Source organism: Lycium ferocissimum, chromosome 2, assembly GCF_029784015.1.
Source record: "Lycium ferocissimum isolate CSIRO_LF1 chromosome 2, AGI_CSIRO_Lferr_CH_V1, whole genome shotgun sequence".
Lineage (NCBI taxonomy): Eukaryota > Viridiplantae > Streptophyta > Magnoliopsida > Solanales > Solanaceae > Lycium > Lycium ferocissimum.
In genome coordinates, this window is record NC_081343.1 from 4,309,898 (window position 1) to 4,318,608 (window position 8,711).

Here is an 8,711-nt window from a genome sequence, read left to right on the forward strand (position 1 = left end):
TAGCAGGATTTAACTTCAAATCGTATTTGCGGAGCCTGTCGAAGAATTTTCTCAAATACTTAAGATGATCATTACCCACTCAGGACTTGATGATGATGTCATCCACATATACGTCAATCTCTCTATGCATCATATCATGAAAGATGACGGTCACCGTCCTCATATAAGTAGCGCTGGCATTCTTGAGCCCAAAAGCCATTACCCGATAGTGATATACTCCCCATAGTGTGATGAATGCCACTTTTTGAGCTTCTTCCTCAACCATCAGTATTTGATGATAGCCCGCGTAACAATCAACAAAAGATTGCACATCATGCTTAGCGCAATTATCAATACGTCTATGAATGTTAGGGAGTGGGAAATTATCCTTTGGACTAGCACGGTTAATATCACGATAATCCACACAGATTCTTATTTTCTCATATTTCTTTGGTACTGGAACTATGTTTGCTAACCATGTCGGGCATGGTGTCACTTCCACAACTCCCGATTGAATCTGTTTTTCTACTTCTTCTTTAATTCGAATGTTGACATCAGGCTTAGGCTGCCTGATTCTCTATTTTACCTAGGCGAATCACTCTAGAATCACTCTGATACCTTTCTTTCTCAATCTCTGTCAGATGTACACTTATTCTGGTTTCCCAAATCAATTCCTCATTCCCTAGATTAACTGCCTCTGTTTCCTCTAGGTTTGGTGTCGGTCTATTTTCATATTCCTCTTCGACGTCTATCAACCCTTCCGGTCCAGTTATCTCTTCTTCTTGATCGTTGTTTTGTTCGTCATCGTTTTTTCTTATTTCATAACATCCCATGACATTATTTGTGGCCTCTGTATTATTACTGTAAAATAAAATCACACAGTTATCAATCATATAAAATCAATCTCAGTTATGTATTTATATATGTACATGTGTATATATGTATATCTATATAGGTAAAGTAAAACAATTTATCTTATTGTAAACTTTAAGGCGTTTTCATTAAAATTTTAAAAGAGTGATACAAACTGTGATCCTAACTTGGAATGAAACATCGAGCCATTTCCGTTATTAAACGGCATGTAATAGTAAAACATGAAAAGGTGACTAGCCGGGCCTCAAAGCCGACTTTCATCATTTTTTCTGAAAGTGAGCATTCTTTCTACCGCATAGTGAACAACGGGGTAGAAGTCCATCCACTTGTTGTTTCTCCTGGCTCAGCACGACGAATCTCCAATGCTTCAAAGCAATCCTCAATGATGGTTGCATACTTCTCTTCCTAAAACAACGTCCTTAAACCCTCTTCTGGATCTTCGCTGTTGTGACTCAATGGGCATACTGTGAAGGACTGAAATAGACGAGGAAATGGCTTCCTCATTTCAATAGGACCTCTTGGTCCATGTTCTGCTTCTTCTTCTTCCGCCTCACATGGCTCGTATCCAACCCCAAATCGATATTTTTCATTCTTTATATTCACTGGTGCTTTGATTCCTTGTAAGTTCTTTCCCAGACCTTTCCCGGGCTCAAACCCACTTCTTATCATAGTCGTAGCAACCATTTTATAGATTGGTGGCATAGGGATATCTTCATCATTTCCCTTGAGATCTATCATGGCTAATTCGATGATGTGAAAATCAGTACCAACTGGTGACTTCTCTATGATTGGTACTGAATTTTTCGGATAGATGTAGATACTTCCTTTACCATGAATCATGACTTCTTGATCATCCCATATAAATTTGAGAGACTGGTATAACGAAGATGCCACGACTCTAATGGCGCGCAACCATGGTCGTCCGAATAATAAGTTGTAGTTTTTTTTTATATCCATGATGACGAACTCTAGCACCAACTCTACGGGACCTATTTATATATGTAGATCTATTTCTCCAATTGGGTCGCTAGTCGCGCCATCATAAGCTTTTACATTTGTCTGATTCTGGCGGATTTTGCCAACATTATATCCAAGCTGTTTCAAAGTCGTCACAGGTAGGGATGGCAATGGGGCAGTGCGGGTGCGGGGCGGGGCGGGTTTAGACATCTGCCAATATGCGCGGGTGCGGGGCGGGTGTGGGTGCAGATTAGGGCTTATAATATTTACAAAATCATAACTTAGGCTTATTTTCTTCCTCTTTAATAGAGTACAATGGCTCTGTCTCTCACTCTCTCACTACTGACTCTCACTCTCTAAAGACTGAAGGTCTTGCTAATTGCTAAAACCCTAAACCCTACCTCGTTTCTCTCTCTAAACGTAAACCTCCCTTCCTCTCTTGGCTCTTTTACCATTGATTTTTTATTTTTGTTCTCTTTATTTGATTTGAATCTATCATTGTCTGAACCCAATTTTATTTTCTTGATAAAGTTTGTTTCTGTATTTGTACTTATAGATAAACGTGGAATCTCAGAATGAAGAAAATCCGGATGGTTCATCTTCTAGTACTCTTCCTGTGCCAATTGAGGGTGAGAGCCAAAGGTCTTCTCAAATTATTGAATTTACTGAATCTGAAAAAAAGGAAATTGAAGTCTAAATTATGGAGACATTTTAAACTGGTAAGCGTTAATGGTGTTCGCTATGGTATTTGTAATTACTGTAATGCTCGTATCAAATCAAATAGAAAATGCGGGATATCGTCTATGTCAGAACATTTTCTTAGATGTCCTAATAAGCCAAGAAATTTGGAAAACTATAGTGGTTCAGGGGGTGATAATAGTAGCCAACATTATTTCGAACAAGTTGTTTCACGTAGAGAACTTGCTCGTGCCATTATTTTGCATGAATATCACCTGTCTATTGTTGATCATGTAGGATTTAGAAAGCTTGTTGCTAGTCTTCAGCCGTTGTTCAAAATGGTGTCAAGGAACACAATCAAGAATGATATCTTGAAGATTTTTGACAATTTGAAATAAAAAACATCTAACTTATTGGAAAAACTCACAAGTAGAATTGCAATCACTAATGATATGTGGACTTCGGACAATAACAAAAAGGATTCATGGCTATTACAGCGCATTTTATTGATGATTCATGGAGGCTTCAAAGCCATATTCTTAGATTTGTTTATGTACCTGCCCCACATGATAAGGATACTTTGTGTAGTGTGTTGATTAATTGTTTGTTAGAGTGGAATCTTGAAAGAAGAATATCAACCATTACAGTTGATAATTGTAGCACAAACAATGCTATGATGAAGACTTTGTTCGACGAAAAACTTTGTAAAAGGGATTTATTGTTGATGGGTCGATTGTTTCATGTGCGTTGTGCCGCACACATCTTGAATTTGATTGTGCAAGAAGGGCTAAAGGTGATAGGAGATAGTGTTAGTAATGTGCGCAACAGTGTCTTATACTGGATAGGATCATCAAGCAGAATTGAAAGGCTTGAAGAAGCTGGACGGTTGCTACATATTTCTTGTAACAAAAAGTTGGAGTATGATTGTCCAACACATTGGAACTCGACATATCTAATGTTGAAAATGGCCCTAGACTATAAAGATGTGTTTATGAAGTTGAGTCTAACCGAAACTAGTTATCGTTGCTATCCAACTGAAGGGCAATGGTGTGCAACAGAAGAAGTTTGTTGTAAGTTGAAGCTTTTTTATCATATTACTGATTAATTCTCTGGAAGTCAATATCCAACTTCAAGTTAGTACTTTTCAAAAGTTTGTGAAATTAAGCTAGAATTGGAAGTTTGGGTTAAAAGTTCTAATATTTTAATTAGCTCTATGGCATCGGCAATGTTGTTGAAATTTAAGAAATATTGGGATGACGTGCATATTTTTATGGGTGTGGCTGCTATCTTTGATCCGAGGTTAAGATGAAGTTGGTGGAGTTTTATCTTTCACATATTTATGGTGAAACAATTGCTTTAGATATGATTCAAGAAGTTCGAACCCACAGTTTTGATCTCTTTTAAGAGTATAAGAGTAGAGTACCTGCTACACATGGAGCATCTAGTTCTAATGAAGTTATTGGTCTTTTTGAGGTTGATCGTCTGTCTAGCTTTGATAGATTTTTCGCTTCGAGTAGGGCTAATGTGGAGACAAGATCGGAGCTAGATTTGTATTTAGAAGAAAGTTTGCTACCTCGAACTCCATCGTTCGACAATTTAAGTTGGTGGAAGACAAACGGATTAAAATTTCCTACTTTGCAGAAGATGGCTTGTGACCTCTTAGCCATTCCCGTCTCTACCGTTGATTCAGAATCGGCATTTAGCACTAGTGGGAGGTTGATTAGTCTGCATCGTAGTAGACTTCATCCTACTACTTTGGAGGCTTTGATGTGTGCTCGCACTTGGTTATGGAACGAAATAAATGGTATGTAATTCTCTCAATGACTTGTTATGATAATAAAGTTTTCAATTTTTAATATTATATTGATTAATTAAATCGCATACTTTTCTTTTCAGGTTTGACTTCAACGGTCGACAAAGTTTCATGTCCAACATTACTTGACGAAGAGGAACAGCCGGATTCAAGTGGACTTACCGGTCCATAGCTAAAATTGTCCAGCCACTATATTCCTTCTCTGTGGCTCTAACTGTGTTTTTATTTTCATCTCAATGTTGTTTTCTTGGTACTTATCAAGCTTTAATGTAACATGACATTCCTTAGATTTATCGAACATGAGCAAAGTATCCAATTTTTTGGAGTATGTTGCTATGGTAGCTATTGGAGTATGTTGCTATGGTAAATGAACATTCTGGCATTGCCTCAATATGGATGGCCTCTTTTTCCCATATAAAATTTCTATTGTCTATGATAATCGCAGATTCTTTTCAGTCATAGCAGCTCTTATCTGTTTCATATTTTTTGGAGCAAATTGTGTACCTAGCATCTGGGATGCCTTCCAGTTTACTGGTGCCACAGCTACTGTCTCTGTTGGTTTCATTTTCCCTGCTGCTATTGTCCTTAGGTGAGTACCCCTGTCTACCATCTTCCTTCTCCAGGCTGGTTTAACAATGAATCTTAACTCTTATTAATTGTCCAATCGTTTCTTTGATGAAAATTCTTGAAAAGAATTTAACCATTGCCCGTAATCATTGTCTCATATTCAAAGTTAATTTTCCACCTTTTCCATTGATCAAGGATACACATGGGATCACAACCAAGAGAGACAGGTTGGTGTCATGGGTTATGATACTATTAGCTGTTTCTTCAAGTATTGTGTCAATCTGTAGTGACATTTACAGTGTTTTCAATATTGGAGTTGAAGCTTAGAAGAATGCGAAAAAAATTGGATACTTTGGCTATTTAGATCTTAGCCAAAATTTGGAGTATGTTGCTATGGTAGCAGTTGGAGTATGTTGCTATGGTAAATGAACATTCTGGCATTGCAAGCAATGAGGTTGTCCTTGATGGTGGTGATGTCCACGGTCGATGCGTGAAACAACGATTGTAATTGAAGTTGTAACTGCCAAACTGTGATCCTCAATAGGATAGGAACATATTTCATGATGCAGGTTGTAGTTTGACATAGATGTAAATTTGGGTCTGTCAATGTCATTGATATTTTTGTAATCATCTATATAATATGTTGTTCCTAGTAATGTGTATTTGTGTATGGTTCTCGCTACTTGAGGCTCTTGATACATTTCCCTAGATACAGCTTCTAATTCTCTGTCCATATTGTTCTCTCTTGACTCCCTCTTTTTAGAAGCTTTGCATGGGTGTTGCATAAATATGAAAAGGGGGGTCTGTATGTCTGGTATAATAGAGATATGGAAGACTACTCCACTTTGTATCTTCTGGACCTTATGGCATAAAAATCACATATCTAGATTCAAGAACAAGGGCATGCACGATCTATATGTCTGGTGTAATAGCGGTATGTTAGTTAGCCTAGATCAGTACATGGATTTTTCTAGAGTTGTTAGGTAGGAAAAAGTAGCAGTTGGTCTGGTTGGTCTCTTTATATCCTTCTGTACTGTCTTTGGTACCCTTTCAATAAAACTTTACCTTATAAAGAAAAAGGAAAACATGCACATTAAACCTTCATGTGATCTGGGGAATGTATTCTGAGCCCATTAAACCTGCATATATAGCTTGAATTATCTTCCTTCGTATCTTATAAAAGTGTATTCTGGTAGACTTAAAAAAAGAAAATGTATTCTGAGCCCATTTTTAGGCTTCTATGGACTATGATTTGTTCAGTAGATGATTTGAAGTATAAGTGCTCAGTTAATATTCCTTCAATATGTCCTAACGTTTTAGCTTGTTATATGGCATAAATCTGATCACATCAAGATGTCCTCACGTTTTAGTTTGTTATATGTCTAAATAAGTGACCATGTCATGTATTTTAATAACACAAGAAATAATTCTTGTAAAACCTTTTCCTTTGTTAAAACATCCAATTGGTTGTCCGTATGGTTCTCTTCAAAAATCCATTTTTGAGAAAAGGTCAAAAGGAACACGGTAAATAAAAAGAAAAGAGTAAGAAAGAGTATTTTGCAGGTGTGGGGCAGGGCGGGTTTATGTGGGTTTGGCGCGGGGCGGGTTTATGTAGGTTTAGAGGCTGTACGGGGCGGGTTACAATTTTGCGGGTTTAGACAGAACCCACACTGTACCGCACCACTGCCATCCCTACTCACAGGGCATACATTCAAGCCAGCCTCTCTATCAATCAGCACTTGAGGGATAATCTTATCGTGCGGTATTTCACTGTTATGTGTAAGGCCTTTTTGTGGGCCTTACCCTCTCTTGGCAATTCGTCATCAGAAAATAATAGCCTATGTGCTCGTACAACATACCCTACAATCTCAGCCAATGTTTCACTTGTAGTGTCGGCGGGTACTTAGACTTCATCCAAAGCTTTCATTAAGGCTAAGCTATGTTGAGACGAACTGAGTAATAATGACATTACCGATATCCTGGTAGGAGTCTTATGCAGGTGCTTAACAATCGAATAATCCTTGATTGGGATTTGCCTCCAAAAGTTTTCAGCTTTGCCTTTAGTGATTGGTCTCTTCTGAGGATTTTCGCGACGTGGCGCTTCGAGTACAGGCTCTGGAGCATAACACCTTCAAGACCTAGTCATGCCCTGAACCACAGCGGCTATCTCTTTTCCTTTATTGACCATCGTCAGGTGCAGTGCTTTGATCACAAAAGGTGTATTCTCAACTGTCCCCGATGTTTTGAGCACGAATGGCTCGTTCTGAATTCAAGCGACTGTCAAGGGATATTTGAGCACGAAGCGCTCTTTCTTGGCTACAGCAGATGATTGGGACATCTTAGATTTTCTTGTCAGGGGTCTAACACTTTTTTTTGCTCTTGTAAGGACAACAAGGCGACGGTGCTTTCCAATCCTTCAATATCTGGACAATTGATCGCGGGGCTATCTTTCCATTCATCGCCTCTTTCTATCATGTGAATTTGATTCCCTCCATGCTTCGGGAGAGGATTTGTGTCCACATTTAGAGGTGTTGGCTCCAGGATAAGTTCATGATTGTCAATCATATCTGGTAGCTTGTGCCTTAAGCTTATGCAGTATTCAGTGGTATAGCCAACTTGGTTAGAATTACAGGTGCAAGTGAAATATGGCCTATACCATCGATCCTTGGGGTTAGCAGGTTTCTGTGGAACAATATTCATTTGACCGGCGTCTCTTAGCTTGGCAAACAAACTAGCACTTGATTTTGCTAAAGGAGTGAATACTCTCGGAGGTTTCTTTTGTAGTGCCTCAAAGTTTGCTGGTGGAGGCTAGTTTTGAAAAGTCTGGTTTTGTGGAGCTTGGTTATTAGGTGCTGGCATTCGATAATTTGGTCGTGGAACTTGGTTGCTAGGTCATGGTATTCGGCAATTTGGTTGTTGAGCTTGGTAGCTAAGTTGTGCGTAGCACATAGACATCGGTCTATATTGGGGTGAAGTGGTTATATAGCTGGTTGGTGGAGGCGATTAGTAGTTGTCTTAATTTTTGTGGGTTATCTTTTTTCCTCGACCTTTTGGACTAGTAGCTCTAGAAACATAAGCTACATCTTCTATCTTCTTTTTGCCACTCGTGGTGCCAGACGCACCTAATCTGTTTAATATACTGACAATCCTGCCGGTCTTGAGGCCATTTTCGATGTCTTCCCCAACGACGACTAAATCTGCAAAGGAGCTCCCTTTCATAGTTATCATTTTGTCAAAACAATTAGCTTCTTGGTACTATATAAATGCAGCTACTAGCTCAGCTTCAGTCATAGGTGGCTGCACACGCGCCGCCTCGTCTCTCCAACGACTGTTATATTTTCTGTAGGTTTCCGTCGATTTCTGATGAATTTTCTCCAATGAGAAGTGATCGGGCACGTTTTACACATTGAAGCGAAATCTTTCCATGAATGAACTTTCCATCTCTTCCCATGTCTTCCATCGACTGAGGTCTTGTGAGATAAACCACCCTATGGCTGTTCCTGATAGACTTCGACTGAATAATCTCATGTGCAAAGCTTCATTTCCACCATTTCTGACCAACTGGTCGCAATAAGCTCTTAAGTCGGCCCTGAGATTGCCCGATCCACTGAAATGGTCGAATTTGAGAATTTAAAAACCTTATAGTAGACCCAAGTTTGGATTTATGCACAAATCAGAGTACAATAGCCCCTCTTTCTTTTTAGAGCCATGTTCTAGTTCAGCAATTTTCTTCCCCATCTCCTTCTCGATTTTGTCTATTCTAGCCTCAAAGAACATTTCCATATTCTCCAGTTCTGGCGATGAGTCAATATGGGTGGCATGGTCTTGAAAAGTAACATTTGGT

The 8,711-nt window shown here is 38.9% G+C and overlaps 2 long non-coding RNA genes across 2 annotated transcripts; both read left to right on the plus strand.

Moving 5' to 3' along the window:
* Positions 1-2,077: 2,077 nt before the first annotated feature.
* Positions 2,078-2,923, plus strand: LOC132032909 (uncharacterized). Its single transcript, XR_009408622.1, has 2 exons — positions 2,078-2,229; positions 2,366-2,923. It is a non-coding gene; the product is annotated as an uncharacterized LOC132032909 (long non-coding RNA).
* An 887-nt stretch (positions 2,924-3,810) lies between these two features.
* On the plus strand, positions 3,811-5,600 carry LOC132032915 (uncharacterized). Its single transcript, XR_009408623.1, has 3 exons — positions 3,811-4,291; positions 4,384-4,541; positions 4,763-5,600. It is a non-coding gene; the product is annotated as an uncharacterized LOC132032915 (long non-coding RNA).
* Positions 5,601-8,711: the final 3,111 nt, after the last annotated feature.